Here is a 25,976-nt window from a genome sequence, read left to right as displayed (position 1 = left end):
TTGACAATATACACATTATCCTATTATTGATGGGTGTGGATTAAGAACTCTTGATTTATCATTCTGTTTCAAGGATGAATATTATTGCACAATTGCCCTTCTTTCAATGGGAAAACATAAACTAGACAGACAAACAGGAAGTCTTATATCGGGTACACAAGTAAACACAGAAGAAAAGACCACAGCAAGATGTCATATGGAGCATCATTAAACATGCATTAAACTGCTGGTCTTATCCTCAGAATGATTATAGGTAGGGTGACCAGACAGCAACTGTGAAAAATCGGGACAGGGGCTGGGCGGTAATAGGCACCTATTTAAGACAAAGCCCCAAATATCGGGACTGTCCCTATAAAACTTGGACATCTGGTCACCCTAATCATAGGAAAACCAAAACCAAGAGTTCTATTCTACCAAGGATACAGGGGTTGCCATTAGAAAGGGTGCATTTCCCAAAAGACACACTTGGAACATCTATTTCCTTTTCTAAGCCTACAGGAAAATTGTGGTATCTCATTTACCCTCTGTGGTAAATGTTAGCAAATGGTAACTTTGATGGCAACCGCTGTAGCTCATGTTAAAGGTAATGGGGGTAATGTATACGCATAAAAGGAAGAACGGGCCTCCAATGGTGTATTTAGTATTTGACTTAGATTGCAAGCTGCTTGGAATAGGGACTGTCTTTTTGTTCTGTGTTTGTACAGCACTGAGCACAGTGGGCTCCTGGGCCATGACTGGGGCTCTTAGGCACCACTACAATAGAAAATAAATCAATAACACTAAAGGTAATCTTCTGTCTTTGATTTATTTTGTGTAAAACTCCCGTTGACTTTTAAGGGGGTTCTGTGATCAGAACATTGGCAATATTTGGCCCCAAGAAAAGAAGGGAAAGATAAAAGAATTCTTAAGTAGGTTGAACATACTCAGCTCTGTAAAACCGAGTGAAACTCACTATAAGTGAAGCTGTCATCAGGAGAAGACCTGTTGGAACTATTAGTAATTCCTTTTGAGAACTCACAGAAGTCCAGTGAGAACCCAAAGGAATGGGTAAACATACTATCTAGTTTTAAATGGAGGCAAAAGGGAGAGATCATGGAATTACAGACCAGTACATTTAATTTTAATACCTGTTAAATTGCTAGAAGAATAATATAAGTCACTGTGCTACTATCTTATTTTCCTGTCAGTGCTTAATGTTAGGCAACAAGGATTTCCACTATGCTGAGGTTAAGGAAATTCCACTGAAGTTGCCAGGGATATTTTCGGAACACTAGAGACCTGAAAATAAGGGGTGCAGAATTTCCTTTATATTGCCCTAAGGGGGCAATCCACCAGCTTAAAATAATGGACTACAGTAGCACTCTGTCCACATCCTCCTACCCCTGCCAGGGCTGCAAGAGATGGGTGATGTAGGAAATGGTTGTGCCAGATTAATGCCCGCTGGTGAGACTACTTTCTGGGACCTTGGCACTTCCCGAGTGGTACAAAGGGGCCAGCTTAGAGAAGACAATATGACTTATCACCTTTTGTACACCTCCCATGGACAGCGTCACTATGAGCCATTTGCTACCAAAGGGTTAATTACAGCACATTTAATGAGTGTACACAAAATTCAGATATGATCTTATTATTTTTAAATGAATGTATGTAACTTCCCTTCTAGAAAAATTCCTATAGAATTTAATAGGGAAGAAACTAATAGAGTGCTATCGAAATTTCTCTAAAAACCTACACAACAGTTAATAGAGAATGATATCTTTTCTGGAGTTTTTAAAAAATTATCTTATGGTAGGGATAGATTTCTCTATTCAATTCCATAAGTCGCTTCCATAAGAGCTCCTTATCCCTGGAGAACCCTCCTACTTACGTCCACCCCATTTTGAAGGGCACCCACTTTCCCCAGCTATAACAGCCCCTACACATGGGCTATGTTGTGCTATCAGTTTTCAGGCAGTTTTCCTTGGCCCAGGAGTTCTTCTTAAAAACCAATGATGTGAAATATCCCTCTGTTTGTTGTATGGCAGCTCATACAAGCTGAGCAAAGTAAGTTTGGTAAAAATGACTTAGCATAAAGTTCACTTACAAAGGCTGTACACCGTTTCATGACAGCTGCCCCAAATGCCTGTGTCACATTCAGGGAAGGCTGTTGCTGAAACAAACTATATCCACGACAGGGTATGGTTTTCATTCGGTCACAGTGAGCAAACATCTTGCTATCCATCTTTTTTTCTGCCATTCTCATGGCAGTATTTTCTTGCAATTTAAGAAATCATACAGAGATAATTAACAGGCTGTAAAAACCCAAGGACTTGGATTATGGTATCCCTTTTTGTTTTACAGATAAGCATTTGGTGGGGAGAGGATGAGCGTGCAAAGACAGCATCCTCAAGAGTACTGAACGAAGATGCCATCCCCTGGAAAAAAAATAAGATGCCTTTTGGGCACGCTCTCAATTAAGCACTCATTTTAAGGCACTTTAGTTAGAACACCAATTTTACAGCAAAATTCAATGGCATAAGAATAATTTCTCAGCAGTTGAGGAAACAGGCCAGGAAAGCCAGGGGTTCCAATGTCTATTCAACGAGACAGCTGTAGTCAACGGGATTTATTTATAATAATATTATTATTTGGTATCAAGGAACTTACCACGGCTGAATGTAAAAAAGTATTTTTTGATGAGTTAAAGAGATTAAGAAAAACCAGGCAGATTTTGACAGAGAATGGTGTGTAAATGAGAGGTGTTATCACTCTGAATCTGGCAGCTCCATTTTTGTTATGGTGAAAAATATCAGTATTATTTACTAAGAAGATTAGGGCTGAATTGGAAGAGAGGCTGGTTGTTGTGTGGAGATTGAGATAAGATAAAGGATTTTACCTTCTATGCGCAAGCCAAATGCAATACACACAGGACTGTTATCTCCAGCTCAGGCCTAGCAGAGGTATATTAAGATGTACATTGTAATTACCAGTGGCAGGAGTAGATTTCATAAAGACTATTTTAAACACTAATAAAATGCTGGCCTTTAATTATATGGCTTTGAAATATTTTTCTTGGTTAATTGCAACTGAAAAAAAATCAACCTAATGTTTGAAACTGATTCTTGCAGAGAAAGCTCAAGCGTTTCAGGCATCCTTTTCCTGATCTGTCCTTGTTTTGCTTCATTTTGTGAGCTGAATCCCATCGACAGCTGAGGCTGCTAAACACCTTCCTCATTTTCTCCCTGCTATCCAGAAAGCAAGATTAGCAAGGATTGGGGAAGGTCAGGGGGAAGTAAATCTCCTTTCCACGACTCAATTAATTAGTTCCAAAAGTGAACTACACACTTGTGAATCACTCGTGCACAGTGGTAACAGTGCCCTGCTCCCCTATATACTATGGTGGGAGGGGGGATTATTCTTGAATACTAAGAAGTATGTAGTGGAGAAGAAATTTGGACGTTTCTCCAAAGTTATCCTAACCTATTTGATCTGGAACTGGGACTGGAAATTGTGTAAAGTCAGGCTTGGAAGCACCATTCCCCTCCTCCTGCATCCTTTTTTTTTAGACACTTGCTATACTCCATACCATTGTTATATCCCATCGCAGTTATAAGTCCCATAATATCACCATATTCCAATGCCAGACCTTTTAAGGAAGAAGGATGGTCCCTCATTAAGGAGCAAAACTGAGAGGTCTCAGGTTTATTCCCAGATCTGCCACAAACTTTCTGTGAGACAGTAGGCACATCACTTAACCACTCCAGGCCTCAGTTTCCTCACCTGTAAAATGAGGATACCATTGCCCTGCTCCACATACTATGATAATAAGAACCTTCAATCTGCTTGCTTTTGCATCTATTAAATGAAAATGAAAATTCATAAAATAAAAAATATTGCTCTGATCAAATGAATTTTTAAAAGTTATTTTGTAAAGATTCCATTTTCACAAATAGTAACAACAGTCAAGATATCTCTTTTTGTTTTATTAGTTCAACAAAATAAATTCCCCATCACCACAAACACACCTCTCTTATGGTCTACCATTTGTGTAGTTTACTATTTGTGTAACTGGAGCCAAATAAGTGCCCTCAGACTAGGACTACCCCAGTCTATTTGTTTGGTTTATGTTTTGATGCTGATCTTGTGCTGTGGATGGTAGAAATTTCAGAGATGCAGCCACACTCTGATGTTACATCCAACATCTGCCCGTGAAGCAGCTACTGACCTTACTCAACTTGATTAGAACAATTACATTTATGGTCATTCCACATTATTCTGTTATGCTATGTAATACAAGGCTACTTATGGGAAATGATGCAAAAATGCAATGCACTGTTAATTAATGTTTGTATAGCAAAACCAAGTATGAAATACTGTATAAATACTAAGCATTATTATTAGGGCAAAAATGTGATACAGTGCATTCACAGCTAACACTTCTGGGAAATACACCTGATCTTGTTCTACACACAACCCTCCTATTGAAGCCAAGAGAAGATCAGCACAAGAAGGGCTTGTGGGGTATAGCCGCTTATCTTTTAAATATGGATGTTTCCAATAATGCATACAAGGAAGATGTCTGAAAATAGGTGGCTAGTAGCACTGGGGAGGATTCACCCATTTAAGTTCACAGGGGATCTTGCAAAGCATTTTGGCTTCTTTGCTTTAATCTATGTGGTTTCACTCTGAATTTTGCTTGAAGAAATCCTTAAAAGTGAATGTGAAAATCAGCCCAAACTATTGAGTTTTTCCTACTTTTTTGTCAAAAACCCGTGAAGCTACCAAGGCCCTGTCTACACTAGGAAAACGATCCATTATTGGCAACAGGTGGATAGACAGGACACACACAACCGGGAGATGAAAATAATTTGGCCAAAACTGTCAATAGAGTAAAAAGCTTTTTGTAAAGCCATTACATAAAGTATGCTAGATTCTGGAGTTTCAGCTGCACTAGTAACATAAGGAGCCATAATTCTCCACTGATGTAGCTCTGCTGATCGTAGCAACAGTGGGAGTGCTAGTTTGTAGATAAGGGACAAATGTTTTAACACTGGGCAGTACAGTCCTGCTAAGAACAGCACCACTTGAGAATTCCAGTCTGAATTCTGCTAATGTAGACACACCAATGGAGAGTTATGAGTCTAGCAGATTTATTTTTATGAGTGTTTTAAACTCCATTTGATTCTGTCTAGACTAGTTGCCAAATCATTGTTGACACTGGTTGAGGGGTAACCTAGAGAGGAGAACCATTGTAGATAACTCTGGTCGACAATGGGTAATTTTCCTAGAGTAACACATGGAGTATTTCATGTGACTCGGAGACACAGTCTGGAGAGTGGAGCTACATGCTGCCCCTTATTAGGGCTTGATAGTAGTGTTACCATCCATCTCATGAGACTATGAGACTCTGAACCAGTTTAGCTGGAATTATGTTTAAATCGAGTTTGGAAATAGTTCATTTAACTTCACAAAATTCAACAGAGTAGATAAGGCCTGTGTACTAGGCTGAAAGGGGTCACTCAAGAGCAACAAAATGATCATCTCTCCCTACACTCTGGGCCAGTGCATCTTGAAATGAAGCTACAGTGTACTAATAGATTAAGATCCATTGGAATTGCTCAGAGTTCATCTTAATTTTTAGTTCTGGCATTCAGGCTGTGCAAAAAAGCAATTGCCTGTACGGTAAACACTATATTCAGCTGTAGACAAGTGATCATTCATGAACGTGATGCTATGCACAAAAATGATACTTTTTTGAAAACCAGTGTAAATCACCTATTCGTGTGCTTTCAGGAAAATGACCATAAAAATGAATTTACTGGCTTGTTCTTTGGTCGGGAATAGGTATTGAGGGTATAAGTGCAGCTTTGGTTGTAGGAGGATGATTGGTTGAGCTTACCTTGAAAATATGCAAAACTAAGTCACACAAGTTTTATTTGACATTCGACCTGCAGATTAGCAAATACAGTCAAAATTGTGGCATCTCTATGGTTCCTAGCTGGATATTTGCTTCTTCTCCTACAAAACACAGCTGGCTAAAAATGGCTATTTTTTAAATTTAAAAAAACCAGAAACAGTCAACTCAGTTTTTTTGTGCTGACTGAAAGTTTGTTGATGGAAGCGTAAGTAAAAGAATTTTCTTTGGACAGAATGTTCTGTCATCTTATGCCATATCATTTCTTTACAGAGCTTTCTATTATTAATGTTAACATCCTGTACACAAACAAATAAGCTGCCAGGATTTCAAGCCCATGACATCAACCCTTCCCAAGACAGCAGTGAAAAGAATCCATTTGAATTTTGGTATTGAACTTTGGAAAATGAACACTATAAACAGCTCTCATTGCAGGAGATATGTTTCCTATTGTGTTTCTGGTTTACAGGGCAATACAGTTCAGAGGTCAACATAGGTTGTTTTGTGCAGTGCAGATGTTAAGGCCATCCCTGTACAGCGGAGAACTTAAACAGGTGCTTAACTTTAGACATTATAAGTTGAGGATGATTAATACCTGGTATGATGTTCTCATTACCTCAAAGGATCAGGCCCTATAAACCTGGAACCTGACCCAAAGCCCACTGAAATCAGAGGAAAGACTCCCATTGACTTCATTGGGTTTTGGATCAAGTATCTTGTGAGCAACAGAGAGCCTTCTGTGAGGTGTCGACCATCCTTAACTTCCTGTGAATGTTATGAGTGATGAGGAACCTTGCAGGATCAGGCCCTTACAGAAGAACAAGAAAACGCTTTGCATTCATGGAAGCAGGGGCCTAACATTAGAAACACATGGTATGTTGTTGTTAGCTCCATATGGGAGTAACACAGTGGGTTATGGATAAAATAAATATAGCCAGATAATCATGTTTGAAGCAATCAAATCTTTGCATTCATGGAAGCAGGGGCCTAACATTAGAAACACACGGTATGTTGTTGTTAGCTCCATATGGTGTAACACAGTAGATTATGGATAAAATATATATAGCCAGATAACCATGTTTGAAGCAATCAAATCTTTTCAAGTATGATCATTTAAATCTTGAATCCTCAGGATAGTAAGTTGTTTGAAACAGCCAAGATTTAAAAAACCATATGATGCAGAGTTGTGTAAACTTGGAAACATCTAAACCAAATTTAGATCACTTTGTTTTTGTTTTGTATTTTGAGACGCTCTAGTGACTTTCAAAGCTTGCAGTTTAATTCTCAGCTACCCCAGTTATTTAGTACGCTGGGGTCACATCAAAAGTTTCCTGCCTGCACATTTAAAAATATGATATATCTCAAAGGCCATAAGGCAGAAATCTTGTTTCTAACTTTGGCTACAGCGGGCATTGTTGGCCATGTCTTTGTGGGCTCTATGTGCTATTTGGTTGTTGCAGAAAAGAGGATTCCTTACTGTTCCAGCTATGATTACATACCTAGATACTATCTTGATGGCTTTAGGAGTCCCTGTGTGCTGTGGGGTGCAACTGGTTGACACAAAATAATTTTTTTTTCCAATTTATTCCGTGGTGACAGTAATTCAGACAAGAAGATGGCTTTGCGTTCTACTGTAACCTTCTGCCTGTTCAGTAATTCCAAGATAATATAGTGGACATTTACCAGAGATTTTTCTTTTAATACATTAGTGTCTCAAAGCTCAGGAAATGAGCTACTATAATCTCCAGCATTATCATAGATTCTGTTATGCATACAATTGTATTATTTTACTCTACAAAAATTGTAAAGATTGTCTATTTTACATGTTGGTTTTGTTATTTACATGTAGATACATTACATTTAAATGAAGCAAATCCTGTTATATTTTGTTTAAATTTTCATGTATGATCTTTTTTTTTCAGATACATGGCTTGATCCTGCCAGGTGCTAAGCACCCTGCACACCCCAGCAGAGACAATGGTAGCTGAGGGTGCTCAGGTGGTGCTGGAACCATTTTTATAGTGGGCTGCTGACGATGGAAACCATGTATTTGGGTTGCTATTACTACTTCAAGCCAAAGGGTGTGGTAGCACCCCTAATTCCAACACCTATGGGGTGCTCAGAAGCACCTTGAAGATTAGACCGTTTACCCAGACATAGAGTACCTGTTTTTCATGCTCCTTAAACTGGTATTTTTCTTAGCATGATTTGTAAAGGTCTTGAAAGGACAGAGACTGGCTCAAGTAATTCTTAATTTAGGATAATCTGTGTATTACTTTCTTTTCAATTTTCTGTACTATTAAAATAAAATCTTTGGAGAGGAACAATGTCCCCTAGATACTGCAACGCAAAAAAACGGCATTAATCTTTTCCTGCTCTGATTCAGAAAAGTGCTGAACACCTCCTGGAAGGTGCTGAGTGCTTTCAGCTGCAATTTAGGTCCTAAAACAGTATCCTAAATATTCAATCCATTTGTGGATTAGTGGCTATTACTAGTGGCATGGACACCTATTATTAAAAGGTAATCACTAGAGATAGACCTGAACAAAAATCCACCTCTAAACACTCTTGAACTTAAGGATCTGGATCCAGATTTGTGGAAGAGGCTCCAGTGCTCCTGGAACTGAAGATCCTGCTGCCAGAAAAATGTGATGGTGATCTTGGCCAGTTCCAAGGATTCCTGAACCACTTCTGGCTCCTGTTCTGTTACATCCCCACTTGTTCCCTACTGACCAGTCAGGCCCAGCTTGGGCTTATCATTATTATATTGGCTGGGGAAGCCTTGGCTTGGGCATTTCCCTTCTTGGAACAGCCAAGCTCTTCCTAGGCCCGTTGGCGAAGTTTATTTGAGCAATGGCTGTGGTCTGTGATGACCCGCATTTCTCCCAAAGCACTGAGGCCACACTTAAGTGCTGTGGAAGGGGGCATGGATCCATGGCCAAATGCGCGGCCAAATTCTGCTGCCTGTCCACAGACACTGGATGGAACAAGGCAGCCCAGCATCACCATTTCTGACTAGAACTGAATGAAGACATTAAGCATGAGCTGGGGTGGGTCAAACCTCTGTCCAATCTGGATCAACTAATTGATTTATGCATTGAAATTGACAACCACCTGACTGAGCAGCACCATGAACATGGCTCAGCCCCCCAAAACCTGCCAACACCCCAGACTGCAACTTGTCAACTGTGCAGTTTGCTCTAGGACATGGAACCCAGGCAACTTGACCAGGTCCACTCACATGTACCTGATGCAGAGAAGCACAGAGGCCGAGCACCTGGGCTGTGCTTATATTGTGAGGAACCCAGACTCCCTGGAGCATTATGTCTGACAAAGATTGGGCTGGCCTTTGGGTCAGGAAGAGGCTAGACCCCAACCCCGATCAAGGAATCTGTGCTGGACTGGTCGCCTGCCTCTTTTTGAAATTCTCAGCCTCAACTGTGATCCAGCGTCTGTTGCCCCATCAGCTGCCCCTTCAGATCCAGTTTTCTATGAGCCCTGAGCTGACTTGGGGCCTTGGACAATTTTATGGACTAGGACTTTGCTAAGGCCTCAGGGATTCCCATCCTGTGCAAGAACTCTCTGGATCTAATGGATACCATCAATAATTTGCTCCTGTGCTCAGGCCCGGTTGCCCACCTGACCATTCCCCAAGAAGTCATTTCTCTCTAAGGACATCAGTAAACCTCCAGGTCAAGTTAATTAGGGGCCTCCACTCTGTGGTCATCCTTGGTATGCCATGGTTCACTGCACATGACATCTGTATCACTGGCAGAAGGGAATGATACATTTTTGCTCCCAGTACTGCCAGCAATTCTGTCTTCCAGAAGACAGTAAGAAAAGTGTTACCCTCTGCAGCTCATTCCATGATCCAGGGAATCCCTACACTAAGGAGCCCAGAGCAGTTTTCCATCTGACATTGTCAAGATACTGCTCAAATACCATGACCTCACCAATCAATGCAACAAAGGAAATATGGACACCCTACCCCAATACCAGAAGTACAACTGTCCTATCAACCTCCAGTCCAGAGCTGAAATTCCTTTTGGTCATCTGTATGCTCTCTCTGAACTGGAACTGCAGGCTCTTTGCACCTATCTGCAGGAAAACCTGCAAGGGGTTCATCGATTCGTGTTCAGGCTCCAGTCTTCATTGTTAAGAAGGATGGTCTTTGAGGTTCTGCATTGACTATTGGACACTCAACAAGGTAACTGCTAGGAACTGCTATCTGCTCCCTCTCATTCAGGTGCTCTTAGACCATCTGCAGTCCACTCAAATTTTTACAAAGCTAGATCTGCATCGGCTCTATACTGGGTACATGTGTGAGAGGGAAACAAATGGAAGACTACCTTCCACATCTGATATGGCCTTGTTGGGTATTTTGTCATGCCATTCCGCCTGCGCAATGCCCTTAGTGGCCTTCCAGCATTTTATTAATGACATCTTATGGGACATGCTGGATCAGTTCATCATTATTTACCTTGATGATATCTTTTTTTCCCTCTTTTTGGAGGACCAAGTATGTCATGATCAGCACATATGAAGTATCTTGGAAACACTTTACCTGAACCACCTGTCTGCCAAGCTAGAGAAATGCCAGGTAGGCCAGGACACAGTGGAGTTTCTTGCTTATTTCATCTCTCCTAAGGATCTGGGTATGGACTCACAAAATGGCAGTCATCACAGACTGGGCAGTACCAAAATACCTCCACAGAATACAATGCTTCATGGGCTTCGCCAATTTCTCCAGGTGATTTATCAAAGGGTGGTCTGGTTTGTTCACCCCATCACCCTCACCCTATGGAAGGGAACCTGGTTTGTTTGGTCCTCAGAAGCACAGACTGTTTGATCACCTAGAGCAGAGATTCATCACTACCCCCATCTTGATTCACCCAGACCCAGACAAACCATTTACAGTGGAGGCAGATGTTTCAAACTTTGGACTGGGAGTAATCCTCTCCCAGTCAGCTGACTCCAATGGTCAGCTTAACCTTCGTGCCTTCCATTCTGCCTTATTCCACCAGAGCAGAATTATGACATTCTAGATAAAGAGTTATTGGTTACTAAAATGGCCTTTAAGGAGAGGTGGCATTTTCTGGAAGGCACTAAGTTCCCAATCCAAGTTCTTACTGATCATAAGAACCCGTGATTCCTAAAAATAGCCTAACATCTAAACCAGCGATAAGCCTGCTAGCCCCTCTTCTTTACGTGCTTCAATTTTATGGTCACCTACTTCCCCAGAATAAAGAATGGAAAGGCAGACATGTTATCCTGAAAGGACGAGTATTGCGAAACTGGCACAGAAACCCCATCCTGAAACCTATGAATTTTATTGCTGGCATCACAGTCCCTGCTGCCCAATGATCTGTTTGAGACTCAAATCCATGAGGCCCTAGGTGATGCCAATGTTTAGTCCAATTCTGCATTTACACTCCATGATGGAATCCTCTACTGCAAGGGGTGCAAATATGCACCTGAGGGCCCACCAGGCTCCAGAGTCCTCCTAAGATTCTGTCATGATGCTCCTCTGGCAGGCCACTTCAGCTGATTCAAGACCCTGGATCTGGTGTCTAGGAGCACCTGGTGGCTGGCTCTGCGGCCTCCATAGCAGCTTTGGTGAGGTTCTGCAATCTCTGTGCCTGGACGAGAGCCCCACCACTCCCATGAGACCACTAGATCTTCTCCAGCCCTGCCCTCCCCATCTCAGCCTTAGATGATAATTTCCACGGGTTTTATCATGGAACTGCTACACTCCAAGGACACACCATAATTCTAGTGGTAATGGATCTTCTTATGGAGATGGCACATTTCATACCACATTGGGGTCTCTCCACTGCCCAAGAGACACTTTTTGAAGAAAACTTATTTCACCTCCATGGGTTATCAACAAGCATAATGTCCAACTGGGGATCCCAGTTTGCTTCCCATTTCTGGCAGGAATTCCTGGTTCTCCTGGGAATCAGTGCCCATAACTCAGCTGCTTACACTCAAACACCAATGGTCAGGCAGAATGGGTGAATCAGGTCCTGGAGCAGCACCTATGCTGCTTTCTTAATTATCATCAGGATGATTGGAGGTCGCCTATCCCCCGCACAGAATTTGTCTACAAAATACCATGCATGTTGCCACGCAAGAGACCCTCCCCACTTTTTGTTGCTAATTATGGGTTCCATTTTAACTTTTACCCAGAGATCCCCACCAAGTCGGCAATGCCTACTGTTTCTGACCTCACCACTCGCATCCACCAGGTGCACCAAGAGCTTAAGCACCAGTTAGGAGAAGTTAAAGCAGCATTCAAATTGTTTGCTGATCAGCACCATCAGCCGGCCCCCAGATTCTCCGTAGGGGATAAGGTCTGGCTGGCCACCCAGAACCTTAGAACTACTTGCCTATCCCTGAAGCTGGACCCACTAGTTGGCATCCTTTCAGATTACAGAACAGATTAACTAGTAACCTTAAGCAACAGCTACTAGAATCCTTTAAGGTCCATCCCATAATCCACATCTCTCGGTTGAAGATGCATACTGAGAATCCCTTCCCACGCCCTACCACCCCCCTACGACTGCTGATAACCGTTCAGAGGCAAGAAGAATATGGGGGTCAGCAAATTCTTGACTCTCGGTGATTATGGGCAAGGCTCCAGTACTCAATATGGTCAGGATGAGCGTCTGTGGGAACACACAGAATACGTCCACGCCCCAGATGCCCCTGCTTGCTTTTCCCCCGAGCTACCTTGGATCGAGCTCAAATACCAATAGCAGGGAATAGTGGCAGCAGTACAGGCTGTACAATCACACCTGGGACCCTGGGTGTATGTATTTGAGCAGCTAGCCTAAGAGGCCACCTGTACTGCTGTAGCTTCACTGCTATGGTTATTTACGAGAGCTAGAGCAATGCTCTCTGAGGTACGTGTACACCTGCTGCAGTCACAGCTTCGAGTGCAATATCCTGAGAGGGAACCATCAAATCAGGTCCCTTGCCCCAACAAGAGAGATGATCCTGACCTCAAACCACAGGAGACAATGACTGGGTTTGCATTAGTGTAATATGCCTCCCTCCCATCTCTAATGCTAACCCACACACCAGCTGCAGAATATGGCCAGCACAGGGTTGAATCAGGATAGTGGCCATGCATTCCTGAGCCAGCTGATTAAATCATAGAATATCAGGGTTGGAAGGGACCTCAGGAGGTCATCTAGTCCAACCCCCTGCTCAAAGCAGAACCAATCCCCAACTAAATGTATGGTCTGTGCGGATGTTAAGGTCATCCAGCACTATCTGCCTCTGCCATTCTGCTCACTCCACAGCAAGGAACTTCATCAGCTCATTTGGGTACTTTGCAGCCCAACAAGGCAACATGTACCCCAGCGCTAGTCACACCTTAATTTTATTTTAGGAATTTCACACTCCAGCAGACCTTGTTTTGGAGCAGGAGACCCCTTACATTTGAAATCAGACGAAAACTACCAGGTTACACCACCTTCCTACATATCCTTCTTTGATTCATGTTTCATACATACCCAACTACTCCAAAACTAATCCTGCAGTGTCATTCCGTCATGTCTAAAAGATGGAGTCAAGGTCAGTAACCTCATCCCTTTTCAAATTACAGAGAGGTGATGCTTTATCAATCATGGACCTTACACTCAACAACATGAATTGAAGACTGGGACCCCCTATTTGACACATTGTCCTTCTGAGATATAAGACAAGAAACCAACAATCACTGAGGCTAAATGTCTTGCTTTGGGTTTCCTTCCTAGACAAAAATCTCTCACTGCCTTGTCTAACCCTACCCACCACCACAGGGAAAGAGGAGCTGAAATCCTCACATAATTATTATTTGCAGTGTGCTAATGCTTCGCAGTCCCAGTCAGGATGGGGGTCCAGTTTTGTAGGCACTGACCTCCCATAACCAAAAGATGGCCCCTGCCCAGACAGCTTATTGTCTAACTACATTTCCTTTCAGAATGTACTGACAGAGAGAGAGTTTAAATGTAATCTTTTTGTTTGCATGAGGAGAAAGATGAAGGTTTTTCATTGCACTGTCAGAGTCTAAGTAGAAATGATATTTTAGCAGACAAAGAGGACCGTAGTAATTTATGTGGGTTCTCTTGCCAGGCTTTTATATGCAATGCTATCTAAATAGAGAAATGACATTGTGCTTGTGTCATTTGATTTATTTTATTAATCATTATGATTAATACAGGAAGGATTTTTAGTTTTCCTTTTGCTTGGGTGGCTGCCATACTATTACAAGTGATGCTATGACAGTCCAAAAGTTGACACTGTGTCATCTTGATGAAGATTACATGTATCCCCAGAGAGCCCAGGGAGCAATGACTGTATGCAATTAAATCTGATAGGATTTTCGAGGTGATGTTGAGGCTTCAGATGCTTTGACACAATGCTGACACTACACCTTAATATGCCTAGGATGTACAACTTTCAGCCCAGCATAGCACTCGTTGCAATAGTCTGAAGCATAGCTATGGTGTGTCATTTGAAGCGGGTCATGGTATGAATTTTCAAGATTCTCATTGGCATATGGGTGATCGTGTTTATACCACCTTGGCCTGATGCTAAAGCAAATATTCTTGTGTTGTGCCTTTTTCCTGAGAACAGTGGCCATTCCACCAACCCTTTCTGAGTCAAATCTCTTGAGATAAGCAATTTGCTTATTATTCAGAACTGCGGGCATAAAAGTGGGTTTTATTGCATAATTTGAAGAAACAATACAAACCAGAGATTGTCTTTCATATGGAAAAAACCCTGTGATGGTTGTGATTGACTGATTGATTGAATGATTACTTTATAATGCTACTTCATAAGCTACGCCAGTTAATCTAACAGCTTGTTTACAACTGGCACTTATAGGTAATATTATAAATACATAATGCATCAAGACTGACTGTACTTTGCTAGAGAATGCAAAAAGAAAGGAGGTAGTGCCATAATGGTAATTATTTTTATTTTACTGTATTACCTTTTCATTAGCTAGATGACTTGGCCACTGGACATAAGAGCTTGTACTTGTTATCTTAGCTTTGGTGCTCAAAAGAACAAAGTTCATTTTCTGTTACATAGAAACATCACCTTAAATCTTGGCTCTCTTGCACATATATTCATTTGTGCTCCTGCACAATATTGTTGCCAGATGTATATCTTCTCTGATAATGGGAGCCAGTTAAGACTAGCAAAAGCTATTTTGCTTGCTGTCTTAGCACTTCTATTTTAAAATAATCCTATTAGCATGATTCTGTAGTATTTACAATTTTTATAAGTAACAATTATATTTTCAAAGTCAAAGTGGGATAAAATTAGTGCATTGTATCCCATCATTGCTGCTTTCTGTAGTAGTCAGTCTTACATATTTGAACAATGCCATATGAATGTAATTTTGAGAGGTAAGAGCTTGATTCTTTAAAAACACTTACATGGGCAGTACAAGCTCTTGCTGAGGATCTTCACCATATGAGTATTGTGCTTAGAGTATAGTTAATAAAGAAAAACTCAGTTACATGGATACACAGTGGCATATGGGTGGAGTTCTGGCAAATGAATATTTCTTCACACCTGAAGTCCATACAGCAGCCAGGAAAAATATTTTTTATCAGACCAATTGCACTTTCAGTTTCTACTCAAGAAAATAAAATGTCGATAATATAAAATTAACAAACATCAAAAGGGACTGTTTTTGGATAACAGCAACTAGTGGTATTTGGTTATGGGTATTTTTGATAGGGCTTGATGTTCCATCTGGTAATGATGGATGACTTTCAGCAAAAAAGATTTTCTGACAAATGACGTTCCAAAACAGTGTCTTATAAAGTACTCATGATTAATGTCAATAATTCACTTTTTGCCAGTTTAAATATCCTTCCAATTCTCGCTTCCACCATCACTGATACTGTATACTGGCAAAAGTAGCAAGCTATGTCACCACTCTTTGTAGATAAACACGTGTAAATTGTCAGGCATAAGTAGGAGATTACAAGAACACATATTTCTAAGTGCCACTTATGACTTCCACCAGCTCAGTCCTGCAGACTAAAGAGTTTTGCAGAGTTTGAATACACTATGGATAATACTCAACATTTTGGGGGGCTTACACAAACTGAACTGAAACACTAACCCTTTTGAGGTTCACCCACAAGACTTTTGATTCTCTGAGCACTGAGATTTAATAGCACTTGCCATTTCTACAACAGCTTGTAGGCAAAGCACTTTACAAACATTAATTAATGTAGCCAAACAACAACCCCGTGAGATGGGTATTCTTATCCCCATTTTACAGGGGAAGAAACTGAGGCAAGGGAAGATTGAGTGCCCAATCCTGCTCAACCAGACTCTGTGAAGGTCCATAGGTTTGATCACATTGCCTGAGCATCATGCACCTTTCTCTGCTTTGTGGGCCTAATCTTGGAAAGTCCTGATCTCCATGGAAGGCAACAGGAGCAGAGGGTGCTCACAGGAACTCTGCAAAAGCAGTCAGTATCTTGCTGTTCCAGACCCTAAATGGAAGTCTTTGTTTAGGGCTAAAGCTCTGATGCTCTGAATTCTTTTCAACAGCACCCAGAAGCTGACAGGACTGAGAGCCAGGTGTCTCTCTCTTAGCCAGCATCACACAAGAACAGAAGCCTGATCTCTTGATTTCCGTGCTGTGCCTTCACCTCCAGATCCTCTTTCCCCAATACAATCTTACCGCTCATAGTAAAATTACTGCTGGCATAGCTACTATTACAATTTCCCTTATTAAGGTTAAATGTTAATAAAAGACCATCATGAGACGCTAAGCAGTCTTTAGAGTAGCAGCCGTGTTAGTCTGTATTCGCAAAAAGAAAAGGAGTACTTATGGCACCTTAGAGACTAACCAATTTATTTGAGCCTAAGCTTTCATGAGCTACAGCTCACTTCATCGGATGCATCCGGTGAAGTGAGCTGTAGCTCACAAAAGCTTAGGCTCAAATACATTTGTTAGTCTCTAAGGTGCCACAAGTACTCCTTTTCTTTAAGCAGTCTTTGACTGTCAACATAACAAACACCGTATTCACATTAAAGAGAGAACAGAAAAAAGATGACACACTAATTTATACTGCATCAGACCCAGAAGTTTTCCAAGTGTCTTGTGTCTAACTTTTAGCAGTTAAGAAAAAAATAACTGAAGCCTCTGAACTCCATTATCATCCTCAGCAACTTCGAGTCCCTCGCTGCTCACCTAACACAACATTATCATTTATTCTGTCAACACCTGTCTTAAAGTCCAAATGAATCATACCACAAAATTGACCTTATCTTTTTCAAAAATGAGGCATACTTTGGGCCCACTTCATTTAAGATGGATTATATACTCAAAATGGAATTACACTTATGCAGAGAAAGCTGGGATGCTTTAAGTCTGATTCACAATCAGAACTGCAGTCTTGACGTCACAGGAGGTTTAAGACCGAGCACACGCATATATTTACTGCATTTGATTACAGATCAGCAGGGGATAACCAAAACATCCCTTGTTGCTATATCAAAATCATACGTTTGTTCCTGTGTGGATGTGTTCGCAACACGGCTCTTCAGAGACAGAAAGGGCAGCACGCAAGCTACATTGTTTCTCATTTTCATTTAAATGCATATTGCAAACAAACATATAACATAAACATTAAAAGGTATAAGCATATAATGCATATCATTATAAACAATTAGATCTCAAATATATATGCATATAAAGTTTGTTACAGTACACGGATACTTTTCTGAAGTTACACATATTAAGTACATGATAGAGATGTCTGAATATATAGTAACTCTGCATGCATTTTTCATACGTTCTTCAATAATTTCTTAAGATGAAAAAGTGTCATATGCAGCATAACCATGCTTCTTGTTTATTCTAGGTAAATCTGATATGATTTTGCATTTGGGTTGGGGCATATTTGATATAAAGATGCTTTGGTTCAGATGTTGGACTAAACATTTAAAAATTTGTGTGTGTGCATGCCTGGGTGTGATATAAAGTTTTTATTGGCACTATATTTATTCATTTTTAAATTTGCTGGTTTGGCATTTGAAATTTCCATGAGTGCCCATGTGGATTCTAATGAAACCTCTTACCACAAAGCCATATAGTTTACAGAAAAAAATATTTTAGAACAGTTTAGGAAATACTATCCATATTATTTTTAGGATCCCTAAACCTGTAAAGCCACAGTAGGTAAAATTTTCCAAACCACAGAAGTGACTCCAACCCTTCCAGCCCTCCTGGGTCAAGAGATATCAGGCCAGATAACTGGCCTCACTATGGCTGCACTGTTCTACTCTGGAGGAGCAAGGCAGCCGTAATGTTGGTTTACCTGACTGCTAGAGGACTCCTCCAGCATGAGTAATATAGAACTGCTGTAGAAGTTCCTCCCCCAAGCCTTCCTCCTGATGCTTGCAATGCACGGTATGGCCAAAGGAAGGGCATGGCTGGGACATCTCTAAGCCTTGGCAAGGTCCACCTGCTGGAACAGCTTTCTGAGAGGCCACAAGCTGCTTAACATAAGTTAGAGCAGCTCTCAGGCTTCTCTAACTTAAACTGGGGACTGCCATGGTCCCTGGCAGCTGCAGAATCAGGAGGCTTTGAAGGTGGTATAACCCACCTTTGTTTCTCATCCTTTCCCACACAGCACCAAATATGGGTCAGAGAGACCCCCGAATTGGGGTTATCCAATCTTAAATTTGTCACCGGTTCAGGACTGAATGTTGTCCAGCCTGCACTTTAGGTCAATGCAATTTTATTTTCAAAGGCAGCTGTTTAAAGCTATTTAAGGGTCTAAAATGTCAGTTGTCCTGGTACTGAGGGCTTAGTTGGCAGAGTGCAAGGGAAGTGGGCAAATGTGCACGATAAATGCAATTTATCCAATGGTGTGCAATTTCTTACATGTGTATGTAGAGCATATACTAGTAAGTAATAATTTCCCTGTAACAAAAACATTTATGAATGGATAGATTTCTTGTAACTTCTGTACCATCAAGAAATCAGTTCTTTTTGGCTTCTTTGGCACAGAAGACTGCCATATTTTTTATCTCTATGGATAAAATTGTCCAATTCCCAGAATGCGAGGCAAGTATGGGGTTTAGATAGATGATAAAATGGGAGTGTACTATATTTTTTAATCTGTCATTAAACTTTTTTTTTAATTAGGATAAATTTTAGACGAGAAAACCCTTTTTAAATTCAAATTGTTCCCAGGCAAACTGCAAATGCTTTGCTGTTGCTGTGACATAGAAGGTTAACAGAATGTCAGCAAGGCAGAACTGAAGAGCACATGATAAGTGACAAGTATTAACATGGTAAATCATATATTTAAAATTGCTATGGGTTTTATCAAATGGTTCCTCTGGAAAAATAAACTATCACATAAGGAAAGGTTGACTGACAAAATGCTATTTCTCGGTTGCTACTGGGGCGGTCACGTGGTTTCTGCATGTAGAATTTGATAATATTTTACAAATATGGGGCCAAATCCAACTGTTTCTAGTCAGTGCTCATGCATGCAAAAGATCACTGAAGTTTGCCTGCATCTACATTGAATAAGGGATGCTGAATTTGGCTCTTGGATAATTTATTTTTCACATATGTTTATAATGTTTGAGATACTTTAAAACATGGGATTTCTCAAACATTTTCATAGCTGAACTGAGAAATTGTTTCATGGGCCCCTTTTCTGCCATTTTCTATCACATACAACTATACTCATTGCTTATATGGAAAAGTAATACTATAAGATGATTTAGCAACTGGAAATAAGCAGGGGAGCCAGCTCAACATGACCAGCTCTTCAGACCATCAGTTTGAGAACCACTGCATTGAGCTAAGAAACAAAAGATTATCCCATAGACATTTGTTTAATACATCTGAAATATGCAATCAATTGGGGGCCAGATTTCGATCTCGTTTACACTAATCTGACCCTTATCGTTTTCAGTAAGTGGTTGATTTCAGTGGAGTTACTCCTGATTTATAATCATGTGAGTAAGATCAGAACCAGATTCTACTTAGGTCTAGTTTACTTTTTATTTAGATTCATACAACGTGTGATAAAAGAGCACCCCTCACATACATGCCCCCATGCTCAGGGTTTCCTTGACAATTTTTAAATAATTCACTAAAATAAACAGGCTCATCAGCTCCCTCAAATCAACTCAAAACAACAACATCCATATAACTGAAGTTAAATGACTTCTCTCACAGTCTCCAGAGTACCCCACTACTGCTATCCAATTCCCATTTCCTCAAGAGCCAGGGAGAAAAAGTGGCCTTTCAGCGTGCCACAAAGGCTAAAAAACTCAGACTGTTGTGGGCCTGGGGAGTAGTGCATTCCGAAGGGCTGGGGCCCTAATGGAGAATGCACTGCCAGCTTCCCCCTCTCATTTATACCAATGGGTCTTCAGTTCAGAAGCCACCAGATGCAGATGAGGCAATATGTCACAGGAGAGATGTGGGCTCTTAAAAAGGTAGGACTCAGGGCTTTAGATATCAAAACCAACACCTTAAACTCAACCCATGGACCAAAAGGCAGCCAGTGCAGGTTATACAGCACAGGTTTAATATGCTCAAGGTAGACACACCACTTAATAAGCAGGCCACTAAATTCTGCACCTGATGCCGTTCCCATATAGATGTAAGATATAACTCCATGAACAGCAGAATGAAGTATCTAATCTGGAGGTGACAGAGGTATGGATGGCTGTTGCAAGATCTGCATCCAATAGCAAAACATCTGATTCAGGAATTTACTTAGCAACTTTTAGACTATGTCCACACTCAAGCTAGAGATGTAATTTCCAGTTAGAGGGCACATACGTGCACTCGTTCTGATTGAACTAGTGTGCTAAAAATAGTGTACCCATGATGGCATGAGCCACGGGAGGAGCGAGGCTGCCCCAAGAATGTACCTAGCATCTTGGATCAGTACATATTCAGGGTGACTAGCCCCTCTCATCTCTAGCACCATGGTTGTTACAGTTCTATTTTTAGTGTACTAGCTGGATCAGAGCTAGCACATGTATGTCTCTTCAAGGTGGAAATTACATCTCCAGCTCAAAGTGTAGACAATCCCTTAGAAATAAGGCTAAGATGAAAATGTGAGGAAAGTGTAATAAGTTAATACAACAAACCAGATTCACCACCATGGTTCAGGGGGGTATAAATTGAACATTCTGGCACCAGTGAGAGACTCTACACCCAAAAGGAAATTTACAGGAAGAGCATCTTTCACCTCTGACATGGCTCTATATGAGTCCTGCCACTGGATACTGCAGTGAGGCTGTGTTAAATGAACACATCCCAAACTGTCCTAGCCACACACCTCCCCCCTCCCTAATCTGCCCATTTTTCAAGTTGTGCTGTCAAGTCTGTGGTGTTCCAGGAAGTGTGGAGATTGCATGCACTTTGTGCTATTGCAACCCCCCAACCCCCTGACAGATTTTCCCGGGGACTGTACAGTACGGTCTGCACCAGCACAGAATCTGGCCCATTCTTCCTCTATAAATAGTACTTCATTGAGTTCATATGATACCAAAGTATTAAACTGCTAGCTCACACAGTGATTATTCAAAGTCCTCTGCAATGAGCCCAAGGGAGTTTTGCTTTAGTGAGGACAGTAGTATCAGGGCCAATATCTTTTAATAACTCCATTCTTTGAAAAAGATCACAGAGGATTCTTTTGTTGTATCAGTTGCTGAGTTTGATATATGAATGCGTGACGACAGCTATGCAACTACACTGGAATTCATTGGGCCTGAATCTGATCCCAGTGACATGGATTTTACACTAATGTAATGCCATTGAAAGCAATGATTTATACCTGAGAGCCAAATGTGGCTCATCGTAGATTGTAGTGCACTGAATGTCATGTAATATGAAAAGATATTATATTGCTTATGATTCATGCATCTTGTTGTTAATAAAACACAGGATGGCATTCCAAGATTTAAGAAATCAAAACAAAGGAAATTTAATTTTTAAAAGGTTAGTCAAAGAAACAGACATGCAATGCCCCATATTAAGTACTTTGCAGTCCTGTAAGGGGCACTGCATCTCACGCCAAAATGTGTTTCTTTCTTATTAACCTCATTTAAAATGTTACCTTTTTAAAAAAAAAGTAGCTCAGGCTAGTAAGCAAGTCAAAATTCCTCTTTGTGTATTTAGTTTATTTGAACAATCACATAGGGAAAATTCCTTTTGCATGAATATGAAGTATGTGGAGAGATGATAAGTTTGATGAAGTAAATATAGAACAAATCCTAAATTTAAAAAGAAATTGTATGTGGTAATCAGTGCATTTAGTCAGTGTAATGAGAAAGGCATCTCTTTTCTAAACACAGGCAATTGCATGATATTGGTATTATTATACTTTATCAACATTAAAACACCAACTATTTAAATGTACACAGGAACACAAAAATTGCTTTTTTTAAACAAATGGAAAGTAGCATTCCAAAACTATTATGCTCCTGAGATATCTCACACGTCAATGGGTCAGTCTCGTTTTCAGATGATGCAACTATTTATCTCACATGACTAAGTCTATAGAAAGGTCCCCAAAGAGGAGAGGCCATCGCACTGACTGCAGTGACACAAGGTCAGGTTGTTGGACAGCTCCCTGAAAAACAGTCTTCATGTCTGGAACTTTTCTGATCTGGTGGACAAGTCCTGACTGAAAAGGTCTGGTTTACCTAGGGGACCAGCTCCTCCTCCTCCCCATTTTTATACTGCTGTGGGGTTAATAGCTATGTCGTGTGGGGTCAGGGAAGACATCTGTGTCTCAGATAATATGCTTACGGTGATTACCACACATAATTGACTGACCTTCCCTCATTCTTTTCCTGCTTCAGGCCATGGCTGATAGGGTAAGATGCTCTAGAGGAGTTTATTTTCCATCACACACTATTGTGCTACTGAGCAAATATTTTAGCAAGCTTTGAATGAATCACCTTTCAGGCTGTGGATTTGACAGTTAAAATATGAAGGCTGTGACCAATCTAATAATATTAGATTTTAAATCAGTTTTGGAAGAAAACATGGGAAAATCCTACTTAAAATCCATTTATAGACACCTAATAAAATCCTGTTGGGAGTGCCAAAGTTGAGGTGATTTTGTCTGAGAATTCTTGTGCTTCCTTTCCCCCCCCCCCTCTTCAAACCTCATCTCTCCACCTTGCCATGGACATTTTAAGCATTTGAGTAGAATTTGCCTCAAAGTATCAGAAAATTCAAGGTAGGAACCCCCGCCCCCAAACAACCAACATTTGTGAATCTCTACAACAGGGTTTCAAAGTGGTAAATGCTAAGTTCTAATTTGAGATTCATCCTTAGAGTGAGGACATCAGAAACCCTCCTAGTTCATGGTATTATGCAGGGGGAATACATGATCGCCTTGGAGTGATTTGCATACACATCAACGTAATTTTACAGTCTACATGAAATAAGGTTTTTACTGAGTATCTCCAAAAGCTAAATGACATTTTGTCCTTTTTGTATTTTTTTAAAAGCAAAATGGAGTTTTCTTACTGATACCAACAGTGAATAAATAAAACTAGAGACAGAACTTTTTAATATTCCCAGAGGGAAATTTCAAATGTAATATTAAGATTTTTAACTTTTTAATAATGTTTCACTTTAATTGTGTTTTATCTGTCTGGTAATTAATCTATCAATCCATACATAATATACTCCCACAGGAAAAACTCCTATATTTCTTGATAGTGGGTTGTGCTGTAAGTGACTAAAGCTTTATACCTGGAACATTCATTTATATCAAGTGAGTGGATATAGAAAATCATTTATTGCTCCCCCACATATACACACACACTTTTTCTCCCTCTTTTGAGTTCCTCTGGTACCACATGAGAGATGCTCTTTGCTATCTGACACTGCTGAGTATTTGTGGCCTTTATTTAGAATCTCAAACTGCAGCAACAAAGATGGGACTTAATGAATGGAATTATATTATATGTTGAATGAACTCATCTGTTATCGCTATTGTGTCTGACAACCAATATCTGTGTAAATGATCATTTCAATAATATAGTCCAAAATATTTTAATCACAGATATCATCCACTTTAATTTTCCCAATAACATAATCTAAGTTTCTCGCCGCCTCTTATAGCAATCCATCTGGAATTGCCATCAACTCTCAAACATTTAATATAATTCATCTAAAAAAATGTAGCAATGGCTTAACAAGAAAAAAAATACATATTCTAAATATATGGGTGATCTTCAGAAAATCTCGGCATCACTTCATAATTATATACTACAAGTTTTAATTAACTAAAGCTCTGAAAATCATAATGCCTTATTAAAATGCAATTAATCCTTTGATTAAAAAACAAAAAGCACAAGTATTTACAACAAAAACACAAGTAGAATAATTACAAATATCATGTACCCATTTCTTTTATTTGGGTGTCACTTATGATGTCTCACGTTCCCTTCATTAATTCAAATACACACATTATCTCAAATCCACAGCAGACTGAGTGACAGTGGCCACCAAACACACAGCACTATATCCTATTGATTTCTGCAAATCCTGAACAATGCCATTTGCATGCTTGTTTCTGTAATAATAAAGATATGCCATTCAGAATTAAAGCACCGGCCAGACTAGTGGCAACTAATTGTGTTGTGTGTAATGAGTGCAATTTCAATTTGATATAACCCTCAGCTTTTCTTGCAGCACTCGCTAAGTACTTTCAAGTCTTTGTGGGGAAATAATTGATTTTTTTGTGCTGTGGGCACAAGAAAATTATTATGATCTTTTGAATAATGCCAAAGAAAGGACCATGAATGATTTAAATTGGTATATGAAGAAGGCTTCACTGTGGATTGCAGTTTGACTGACATCCTACTAATGTAGTATCTAGATTAGCAATTTTTAAGGAGGCAGCTAATATAAAATTGGTAAAACAGAAAACATTGCTAAGAGGGATTTTGTATTTGTTATCCAGTGAGGAATAACAATATGGGGATTTAAGACATGTCAGACAAACACTATACTATTACATAATTGCCCTTGCTCTTTGCTTTTATGGCATAGGTATTGGAGGGTATATTTCAACTGATAAATTACACATTTAAAATGTGTAGATATAATAGTACGGTGGTAGGTTATCACAACAGCTAAAGTCCATTGGATATATTGGTTTGTAACCACCATGTACAAAATCTTTTGTTTTGTCTGGTTCTAACATTAAGTTTTTAAATTTCTGATAATCAGCCTCATGAAAAATTGGGAAAATTATGTTTCCTTTTAAAGGAAGTTGTTCTTTCCCCATATTACTTACTAATCTCCCCATTACAAATTCACTCTTATAGAATCCTGCCCAATCCTTCCTCTGTATCTGAAATTTTACTGAAGAACTAAAAGTTTAATTTTTAACCAGGATTGAGAATGGGTATAGGCCATCTAAATAAATGCTGAATTCTCTAAAACCAAATGTGTAGTCATCAAATAAATATACTCATGTACATAAGTAATTGTAAACTGCTTTGATCTGAAATTAATACATTCCTCTCTTCTTCCTCTACTTTCTTCTTCTTTTCTTCCCCCTTCGTAAATGTCAAATATATATATTTTTATGTGGCAATACTGCATCTGGTGACAAGCAAATAAGCATGTTACATAAATTCCAAACACAATTCCACCTTAAAATGCATACCTTCCAAATCTTATTCTTCAGAGGAGCCAATATTGTTAATTTAGTTGGTCATAACTAAATAGTTTCTAATCTGGAGCAGGAGTCTGCTGAGAATATTGGACAGTTTAAAGGTTAATCACCATCGCCTGGTTACACAAGTGAGGCAGAACTAATTCCTCCAAAGGCAAATGGCTTGCAGTTTTATCAGCAGTGCAGATTAGAAGTGTTAATATACAGAATAGAATGGATGCTCAAGGGCCAGTTTTCCCTTATCGGCAAACTTTGCAACAGAACTCAGCTACTGCACAACCTCTGCACTTTCTATAATAAGGCCCCTCATTTTGCCTCTCAAGCAGAACTATCAAACAATCCTCCCCAAACCACTGCCACCAAAATCA

This window comes from Lepidochelys kempii, chromosome 3 (assembly GCF_965140285.1).
Source record: "Lepidochelys kempii isolate rLepKem1 chromosome 3, rLepKem1.hap1, whole genome shotgun sequence".
In the NCBI taxonomy this organism is placed as follows: domain Eukaryota; kingdom Metazoa; phylum Chordata; order Testudines; family Cheloniidae; genus Lepidochelys; species Lepidochelys kempii.
The sequence above is the reverse complement of the archived record's forward strand: the minus strand, read 5'-3'. Positions refer to the sequence as shown.